General features: G+C 40.3%; 2 pseudogenes; one reads left to right on the plus strand and one right to left on the minus strand.

Annotated features, from left to right (window-relative positions):
- The first annotated feature begins 5,669 nt into the window (after positions 1 to 5,669).
- LOC143684854 (ferritin light chain pseudogene) lies at positions 5,670 to 6,192 on the plus strand (annotated as a pseudogene).
- Positions 6,193 to 7,615: 1,423 nt separating this feature from the next.
- LOC143684861 (heterogeneous nuclear ribonucleoprotein A1-like 2) lies at positions 7,616 to 8,552 on the minus strand (annotated as a pseudogene).
- Positions 8,553 to 10,890: the final 2,338 nt, after the last annotated feature.

Raw genomic sequence — 10,890 nt, forward strand, 5'->3', positions numbered from 1 at the left:
TGATTGAGGCATCTCTACCTACCTCCTGTGCTTCCTCAGCCTAGTAACTTAGCCTCTCAAAGACTTAGTTTTCTCATCCTGACATGGAGGCAATGACACTCTCCACCTCCTGTGTTTGCTGTGAAATTAGATGCTCTGTGTGAAGTGCTCAGTAGGACTTGGCTATTGTGAATTTTTATTATTAATGAGTAGCAGCTAGTCTTGGATCTGTAGTGACAATTTTGTGGCACAGTCTATTTCTCAGTGTGTCACACACTCATCTCAGTGATTTTCCTTCTGATAGAAAAAAGGAGCATGATCCAAGAACTGCATTTCCATTTTTTTTTTTTTTTTGATATGCTGTATGGTGGGCTCACATTTCATTATTTTTCCATCTGAGTATCCCATTATTGCAGCAGTATTTGTTGAATTTTTATTTGTTGGTTGGTTTTGCATGCTTGTTTTTTGAGAAGTGCATGGACCGAGAATCAAACCCGGGTCTCCTGCTGTGTTTCCATTTTTAAATTTGTCTCTTCCAAGCTTCATTTCAAAACCTCTTTCCTAGGGCACCATTGATTTTAGCTTCCAACTCCAGCACTCTTTTTCTCATTGTTTCAGGTAGGAGAGAATTGCTTTGCATGTACTGCTCCTGAAATTTTTGTGTGTACCAAGCAGATATACAGAAATAGGTCCCTTATACTGGTATTTCTTATATAGGGAACTCAGAGTGTTTACATGTTGTTCTAGTTTGCTAGCTGCCAAATGCAATATACCAGAAACAGAATGACTTTTAAAAAGGGGAATTTATTAAGTTGCTAGTTTACCGTTCTAAGACTGAGCATATGTCCCAATTAAAACAGTTCTATAGAAATGTCCAACCAAAGGCATCCAGGGAAAGATACCTTGGTTCAAGAAGGCCAATGAAGTTCAGGGTTTCTCTCTCAAGTGAGAATGCACATGGTGAACACAGTCACAGTTTCTTTCTCATTTGGAAAGGCTCATGGTGAACGCAGTGTCATCTGTTAGCTTCTTCTCCTGGCTTCCTGCTTCATGAAGCTCCCTGGGAGGCATTTTCCTTCTTTATCTCCAAAGGCCACTGGCTCGTGGACTCTCTGCTTTGTGGTGCAGCATACTCTGCTCTCTCTGAATCTCCTTCATTCTCCAATATGTTTCCTCTTTTATAGTAAAAACCAGTAGTATATATACTGGTTTTACTCCAGTAAACCAATCAAGACCCACCCGAATGGATGGAGACATGTTTTCACCTAATGTAGTTTAACAACCACTCTTGATTGAGTCACATCTCCAGGGAGATGATCTAATTGCAGTTTCAAACATACAGTACTGAATACGGATTAGAAGAAATGGCTGCCTTTTCAAAATGGGATTAGGATTAAAACATGGCTTTTCTAGGGTATATATATAACCTTTCAAACCAGCACACATGTTCATTTTTTTTCTATCCTAGATAAGGGTATACCTATTGTTAAAACAACAGGTTTAAACAATAAGGAATTTATTATCTTATGTGATAAGAAATCCAGAGATAGGAAAGCCTCAGGATTGGCTAATTCAATAGCTCAATGATATAAACAAAGGTTCATGAAATAAGAAACTTGTCTGGGTGTCCTTCAACCCTGAAAATTACTCCACAATTTCACTCTTTCCCATATACCACCAGGGCCATAGAGATAGGAAAATGACTTAATAGTCTGGTAAGACAGTTCTGATTCCTTCCTCTGGGAAACCTTCAGTTTTCTAGCATCCTTTTCTGGACTCTGCTTTGTCATTCAAAGAATCTATAGCAATATACACCCCCTTGTATTCAGATTGGTAAATTGTTTACTTTGTTGGTCATGTAGTGATTCTTTTTTTGCAACAGGTTTTTCATAAAGCTGAATTTACCCAGTCTAAGGAGCTGTCCTTTATTCTAATATTATGCCCTTTCACTTATTTTTCTCTATTTAAAAAATTTATTGTGTTAAAATATGTATAACCTAAAATTTGCCATTTTTAACCATTTTTAAGTGTACACAATTAGTAGCATTAGTTACATTCACAATGTTATGCAGCCTCTGACTCTATCTAGAGCCAAATATTTCCATCACCTCAAAAGGAAACACTGTACCCATTAAGGAATAACTTTCCATTCTCTCTTCTTCCAGCCTCTGATAACTCTAATCTACTTTTGGTGTCTATGCATTTGTCTACTCTATTTGCCCTTTTGTGTCTGGCTTATTTCACTTAATATGATGTCGTTAAGGTTCATCCAAACTGTAGCATGTATCAGAGTTTCATTCCTTTTTATGGCTGAATAGAATTTCATTGTATGTATATACTATGTTTTGTTTATTCATTTATCTGTTGTTGGACATTTTGGTTGCTTTCACCTTATGGCTATTGCAAATAATGCCACTATGAACAATGATGTACAAGTATTGTTTGCTTCCTGGTTTCTGGTTTTCAATTCTTTGGGATATATAGATAGAAGTGGAATTGCTGAATTGTGTAATCTTTTTGAGGCTGTTGATCATGTCCTACTTATACATAAAACCACTAGCCCCTTGCAAAATACAAATGCAGACTGGGTGCTGCCTAGATCTTTTTTCATGGGAAGAAAGGAAGGAAGCCTAAGTAGAGAACATTTTGGGGATTTGCTTATTATTTTAGGTTAAATAAGTGGTTCTTTTGAGACTGCAAGGTGATTGGGATCACTGAAAACTGGAAACGGCTGCACAAGAGACTCTCTTTGTTTCTGGTCTTTTGTTATTGAATTCCCTAAAACCTGCTCAGGCTTTGGGTGGGCTCCTTGGATGTGGTCTCTGACCCCAGGCCCAGGGTGTTGCCAGCTGAGGGTAAGAACACACTCCATAACATGGCACTTAGTGCTGCCCCTCGAGAGAGGCACGTGGGCCAGGGAGTTCTGCGTGAAGGCCCCTTGAGTGACCTCTCCAGCCCCTGGCTGAGTTTCTGCCTTTGGAAGGTGACATGTTTGAAGGTCCTCCTACCCAAGGAGCCTTTGTTTCCTTAATACTCATTCTATAACGTATTCATCTATCAATGTATCTAAAACTTCTTTGGTTACGGTGTATTGGAGTTGCTGGAGGGAAGTACCTGAAACTGTAGAGCTGTGTTCCTGTAGCCTTGATTCTAGAAGAAAACTGTATAACTATATAGCTTTTACAATGTGACTGTGTGATTGTGAAAACCTTGTATCTGATGCTCCTTTTATCCAAGGTATGGACCGATGAGTAAAAAAATAAAAATAAATAAAAATAAGGATGAGAACAAATAAATAATAGGGGGAGAAAAAGGGTAAAAATTGGGTAGATTGAAATACTGTGGGTCAATGAGAGGGAAGTAAAGTGATATGGGATGTATGAGTTCTTTTTTCTTCTTTTTATTTCTTTTTTTGGAGTAATGCAAATGTTCTAAAAATGAACATGGTGAAGAATACACAACTATGTGATGATACTGTGAGCCATTGATTGTATAATATGGCTGGACTGTATGTGTGTGGATGTTTGTCAATAAAAATATTTTTTTAAAAAACTTGTTTGGATCTTTCTTATTTTATTATGATTAATTTTACACCTTCATTCTTTCCCTTGGTGATGGTGCGGCAACACCTTATCTATGGGAGTGAGGTAGGGTTAGAATTAGGGCAGCGGCTGGGTGATGAGTGAAGGGCAAATTCCAAGAAGTCTTCAGGTCACAAGGAGAAAGATATCTCTGAGAAAAATAGCAATAAATAGTACCTGGGGCTAATTGACCACACCTTAGTGAATTTTCAACAATCAAGCATCAACAAAGGAGGAAGAAGGGGAGGGTAGTAAAACAGTTAATAAAAATTAGAAAAGGAACAAAAAACTATAAAAGCTAACGCTTCCCACAGTGTCAGCACCTCTCACCTCTCTCTTCTTGTGAAGCATTCATATGCTCTTCTTGCATGTGTACTCAGTAAACCTTCTGCCTTACTGGAATTGTGCTATGCCCTCAAATTCTGGCTCTGCCAAGAACCTAGGAATTTCAATGCTGGCAACAGGAGGAAGTGGTAAGGTGGAAGGAACATGGGGTGCAAATTGGGTATACATGGATGGTAATTTTTCCAGCCTGGAATTGGGCCAGGCACATCACTCTGAGAGCCTCAGTTTCCTTTTCCGTCACATGGAGAAGATAAGACTACCCTTGGCTTTGTTGTGAATACTGCTGTGTAAGATGCTGGGCAGCCATCTCAATAAGCACTTCTTCCCTCTTCTCTTCCTGCCAGAGAAGTGCAGCTACTGAAATCTCCACTTTTATTATTTAGCCCAAACTGAAACCTCGCAAGCTTTAAGTTTCAACCTCTCTTTTTGACCCCAGAATCGAGGGATCTAGTACAATTTTGTGTCTGTGAGTATGATAAAGTTAAAAACTCAAACCTTCAGAAGGCTGTAAACACATCAACCTTCACCTCAGGACCATCCTTGTTTACAGGCAAGCGAGAATTGACGGTGGGAGAAAAGAAGCAACTGGGACATCATGCCTCTGAGCCATGAGGAAAAGCCTTCCTGACCAACATAACAAGCAGGACCCTTCCCATAAAAACCCCTGGTCTAGCTGATGCTCCACTGCCCATTTATGGGTGGTGGTTTCTGTCAGGCTTTCAAGGCATTCTTGCACATTGCTTGTCTTTTTTGTTCCTAGAAGCAGTCAATGCCAAAGCCATGGGGGAAGGTCAGCACCTCACCTGCCTTTTTCTCCAAGTGCAGAGGGATATCCAACCTGGAGGATGTTGGCTGGAGCAAACTGCAGGTATCAGGTGGAACAAAAGATATTCAGTTTTTCTAAATTATTTTTCACCCCAATTGCAATCCTTTACTGTCTTTATCAGAAATTTCCTTTCTCCTTCCCATATTTCTTCAATCCACCTATGTTCTACCCTCCATCCTGCCTTCACTGTTTAGCTCTTCAGGGCCTGGTTTACTATTTCATAAAACAAAGCATGCCTCACTTTCCATCAAATATTAATATCAGTATAATAGAACTGAGCCATAAGAGTTTTTAATCACCTCAGTTTTGATCATTAAATCCCATTTCAGTTCATTTATGATGTCAATAACATGCAGTATTAAAGGTACATTGCTGGAAACTCAGCATCACGAGAAAATTACTAAAAGTGGAGATTTCGGAAAATTACTTTCTGCCATGATTTCATCTCATGATTTCCCTGTACATTTGCTCATGGCATAGATAAATCGATCTGAGCTTATATTATTCAATAATCTACAGTTATTAGAATGTACACAAATCCATCTTTGCAGCCTATAACTCATCACAAAATAGAAGATGTGAGCTGTTGATGACTAGTAGTAATCACAGATTTCTGTCAAATAGGGTCATTTTCCCTTATTAGTGGTAAAGGAGTTGAGAAATCCTGTGCTGAATCAGAAACCTACATTAAGATAATTTTTTTAGATTAAAAAAAAAAAAAGACAGCATGCCCAGTGGACCTGCAGATCTGTCTTTTGCTTCAATGGTGTTTGAACAGAACAGACTTGGGGACTCTCCTCCATCTCTCCAGCCTCCACCATCCTGTTTCTCCAGTTGCAACCTCTGGGACCAGCTTCTGGGCCAGCCCCTACCTCCAGGGACAGCCAACACTGTTTTTGTGTGTGCGTGTGTGGTTAGCTCCTCATTGGCAACCAACGATGAGCTCCCAGATCCATCAGAATTATCTTGCTGATGTTGGCAAGAGGCCACTGTTAAGCCACCTGGTCGACTTGCATCCGTGGGCCTTCTACTCCTACGTCTCTCTGGGCTTCTGTTTGGGCCACGGTGATGTGGTCCTGAAGGGTGTGGACCATTTCCTCTGCAAGTTGGCGAAGGCAAAGTACAAGGAAGCTGAGCATCTCTTGAAGAGGCAAAATCATCGCAGCAGCCGAGCGCTCTTCCAGGACATGCAGAAACTGTCCCAGGATGACTGGAGTGTGGCCCTGGATGCCGTGGGAACCACCTTGGTTCTGGAGAAGTTCCCCTTTGGAACTGCATACCCTGAGTTCTGCCAACACAGACCCTCATCTCTGTGACTTCCTGGAGAACCATTTCCTGGATGAAGAGGTGAAAGTCATCAAAAAGATGGGAGACCACTTAACCAACCTCCACAGGCTGGCTGGCCTGCAGGCTGGACTGGGCAAGTATCTCTTCAAAAGGCTCACCCTCAAGCACAACTAGGAGCCTCGGGAGCTCAGAGGCCTTTACGGGGCCCCTCTGCATTCCCTTGGCATCCAGGCTTATGCCTGAGCCCCTCCCTCCAGCTAGGAGGTTCTTTTTAATCAGCCATCCTGCCATCCTCTAACAAGCCATGAACCAAGTTTGAACAATAAAGCTTTTTGCAGCCAAAAAAAAAAAATAAAAATGAAATAACAAAAAGAGTAATTTTGTGGTGAAAAGGTGAAGGGACCTGAAAATGTTCTCTGAAAAATCATATAGCTTGATCCATGAGAAGCCTGTTAGGAAGGTTGAGCAGTAACTATAATTTCAACCCTGTCTTAGAAGTTGTAGATCACCCCACATAATAAGGTGTCATTCATCTTATGAAAAGAACTTTGAGTTTTCAGGGGTCAAAACAGATTATTAGATTGTTACAGAAAGCTACAGACAACAAGCCAAAGATCATATGAACACACATCATCAAAACTCTCGCCAGGCACCCCAACAGACGGCCTGACCCAGGAAGAGACAGAAGGCTGAGATGGGAAACAGCAGTTTAGCTGCTGCTCAGTTTGAGAATTTGAGATGATGCAAACTTTTAAAATGCTATAACTGATGAGGTTCAAATGACAGTCATCTTAGTTGCCTCCAGACTTTTTTCTGGATGACAAATGGCTTAAAACATCTTCAAAATCAGACTGCTTCTCTGGGTGTTAGTAAGGCAGGGAATGAGGGAAAGATAAGAGAGCAACTGAATGACAAATTGATGCCAGATTTTAAATTTGATAAAATTCACCTTTCAAAGGAGAAGGAAGACTAAGTGAAAAAAAGGAGACAAGATAACTTTAGGGATAAAGCACATGGATTTTTTATTAATACTGTAAATAAATGCTGACTTTTTTACAATCTCCCTCCTCCACCCCTCCCTCTCTCCTTCCTTCCTTTCTTCTATCCTTCCTCCCCCCTCCCTCCCTTCTTTCCTTCCTTCCTTTCTTCTTTCCTTCCTTCCTTCCTTCCTTCCTTCCTCTCTTCCTTCCCCTTTATTCTTTTCTTCCACAAATACTCACTGAGTGCTAACCATATCCCAGGCATGATGTGAAATGCTGAGGATAAAATGCCACATTAGACAGACATGGTGCCCTTCTCCCATCACTCTTACTCTGAGAGGTGGAAAACAGCAAAATCAAGAATTTAGGAAATCTGAATGGTATTCTTATTTGTGCTACTACATGTTTGATTTTGGCCAAGTCCTTCAACCAACTTGGGTTTTGTTTTTAGTTTTTTTGCTCATACACATGCGCATTTTCTAAAACATGTCTTCTTTGTAGCAGCTAGGCACTGCCATCACTGTGCTTGGCTGAGTTCACAAATCTGTTGTAACCCGCAGCTTCCCTGTCACTTCTTTGACTCTCCTCTCCTGCTAAGCATTTTTCCTTGGATGCAATTAAAACTTTCCACCACTGCTGTAGCTACCACTGCTGCTGGAGACCACTGTAGCCACCTTGGTTTCATGGTTTGGCAAAGTATTGCCCTCCATCGCCATAAGGACCAGAACTTCTGCCTCCAAAGATTCCTCCCTTCATGGGTCCAAAATTTGAAGATTGACTGCTGTAATTTCCAAATCATTGTAGCTTCTATGACCTCCAAAATTGCTTCCATCATTACCCAATCCATTATAGCCATCCCCAGTGTCACTATATCCACCCCCACCTTGGCTGCCACCAAAGACCACTGTAATTTCCTCAGGACCAAAGTTGTCGTTCCCACCAAAACCACCTCCACAACCACCACCCAAGTTTCCAGAAGCACTTCGACCTGTTTGGCTGGATGAAGTACTGGCCATCTCTTGCTCAGACAGGGCTTTCCTTACTTCACAGTTGTGACCATTCACAGGATGGTATTTCTGAATGAGAATCTTATCCACAGAGTCATGGTCATCAAAAGTTACAAAAGCAAACCTCTCTTCTTGCCACTGCTTTGGTCAGTCATGATTTCAATCACTTCAGTCGTCCCATACTGATCAAAATAATCTCTTAGGTGATACCCCTCAGTGTCTTCTTGAATGCCACAGACGAAGATCTTTGTCACAGTTAAGTGGTCACCTGGTCTTTGAGAGTCTTCACTGAAGAAGGCCTTCTTTGGTTCCACAGCTCTTCCATCCGCTTTATGTGGCCTTTCATTCCTGGCTGCATCCACCTCCTCCACAGTGGCATAGCTGACAAACTCAAAGCATCTGGAGCACTTGGTGTCTGAATCTCTCATTACCACCCAGGCCGTGAGTGTTCCCCATTGCTCAGAATGGCTCCTCAGACCTCATAGGTTGTTTCAAAGCTTAACCCTCTGATGAAGAGCTTCCGAAGCTGTTCAGGCTCTTTAGGAGACTGACTTGGACATGACGGCAGTGAGAGGAAAGACTTCAATGGTGCTTCCTCAGCAGCGTCCACGAGCAGAAAGCTGGGTTCGACTTTAAATGTGTTGTTGAGGAAATAGGAATAAAGACTTCCCAATGTATCATTGGAAGGAGCCGTTTGGTTGAACGCGTATGAAATGATTTGGAATAGAAACTAGCATAATTGCTTATGTGTGGAAGCACACAAAACTTATCTCCCATATGTTTGCAGTGGTGGAGCTGGACGACAGAGAGAAAGCAATGAATGAAGCCAACTTTCATAAAAGATCAATTTTACCCAGAGATTGGAAGAGGAAAGTTATACAATTTAAATGGTAAAAAATTTTGTATGTACCATCTATATGTGTTTGGTTGAAGCTTCACCTTAAACTTTGTGCCTGCACGTGATGTTTGAAAGTTGTAAGCATCCCTGCCTTTTGGTACAGAGATTTTCTTTAGGGGAAACTATCTCCTTGAACAGAAACTTTAGTTTACAAATATAGAAGCAGCTCTGATCTATTTTTCCTGTGCAAGACCTGGGTCCATTTTCCTGGGCTGCATTGAGATCACGTAAATGTGTCATGTTTGTGTTTCAAGCTCTGATATGCAGTCTTTTGGTTTAGAAATAAGTTGTGGACATCTTTTATTATTCCCCTGAGATTGTTCCCACTAAAACAGTGTTTGCCGAACTGAGACACTGTTTCCACTGGGTGGGAAGGTACTAAGTATGAGTAAAATGTTTTCTTTCAATGATTATATGATAAGGAAAAAAATACCTTTCATATAAAACCTAAGACTTCAACGATATTATTAAGTTGGATAGAGCTAGGTAAAAAGTGAGGGTTCTCAAAGAAAATATTAAGTAATTTACAATGCCATGACTTAGGATGCATCTTGCTACAAGGAACCAAAACTCCACCTCAAATTGGCTTATTTAATGTGAGTTTTTGGCTTATAAAACCGAAAAGTCCACCTGTAGCAGTAGCTCCAGACACAGGTTGATCTAGAGATATATTAAGTTGATCAGGGCAGCCTCTCTGTTCTTGGTGAGTTTCTGAGCTCTGCCTTCCTTGATGTCCCAGCTTCTTTCCCTGGCCCACTTCCCTCCTGGGAATAAGATGTCCAGAACATCCCAAATTCTACTTGCTTCCTCAATCCAATCAAGGGCAGAAATACTTTTTCATCCCCCACCCCTATCCCACTCCACCCTGTCCCCTGCAAATAGAAAAAGATTCTTGAGTTTCCTTCTTATTGAATACGTAGGGTACTTGATGCACCTATGGACTTACTCTTGTGCTTCCAGCACATCTCTGAAGCATAACTGTGTCAAGGAATATAGGATTACACTCTCTGGAGTCGATCAATCCTATGCAAACCTAGAGTTGAGGGTGGGGTTGTGGTAATCCAAATTGCATGGTTTGAAATTTCAGAAATGTGTAAGATACGCAATGAGGAAGAGCTACACATCCACCTCAATGGAGACAGAAACAGTGACCTCAATTTAGCCTCAAAACTGGGAGCCAATCAATTCCTATTTTCTTGGCCAAACCATTGTATGGTATTTGTTTTGGCAGCCAGGAAACAAAAACAAATGCTTTTGTGCTATAATGATGGAGTTCAGTGGTTGAGACAGAGATAATATGGTCCATAAAGCCTAAAGTATTTACTCTTTGGCCCTTTACAGAAAATATTTGCCAGGCACTGATTCGCTCTATTGTTTTGGTAAGAATAGCTTCCAGAAGCTTCCTAGAAAGCTTACAGTAGTGAGAAATATGCACTTTTTTTTTTGAGACTTTGCAAGTCTTAAATATCTTTTTTCTACTTTCACCTACAAGTTCTTTAAAAAAATTTTAATAAACATTATATTAAGTACAATGTGTGTGTGTGTGTGTGTGTGTGTGTGTGTGTGTACACACAAATGTTTGCCCAGATATTAAGAGTGGAGCTTGATGGATATTTGCAAAATGTTCACATTCATTGTATGACTATACCAATTGATATATAGCCACTCTATTTTTGATGGACATTTGGCTTTTTTCCAGTTTGGAAAATTGTGCTTTATAAGTATTTTACTGAAATTTTGAAGCATTTTTGTAGGTATATAACCAACAATAGTCTTCCAGTCCTTAAAGGTGGTATTTTGCCTTATTATTTTTGGGTCTTTAGTTTCTTAGTTATTTTTTCTCTTTTTCTATATAGAGGCTTGCACAAGTTTTGTTACATTTATTCCGGGTAATTAATTTTTTTTTTAATGTTGTTTGAAGTCTTGTTTTCTGTTAGGAAAATAATTCATTTATGTATATTAACATTGTTAATAAATATTAATAAAT

The sequence above is a fragment of the Tamandua tetradactyla genome, chromosome 1 (genome assembly GCF_023851605.1).
Source record: "Tamandua tetradactyla isolate mTamTet1 chromosome 1, mTamTet1.pri, whole genome shotgun sequence".
NCBI lineage: Eukaryota > Metazoa > Chordata > Mammalia > Pilosa > Myrmecophagidae > Tamandua > Tamandua tetradactyla.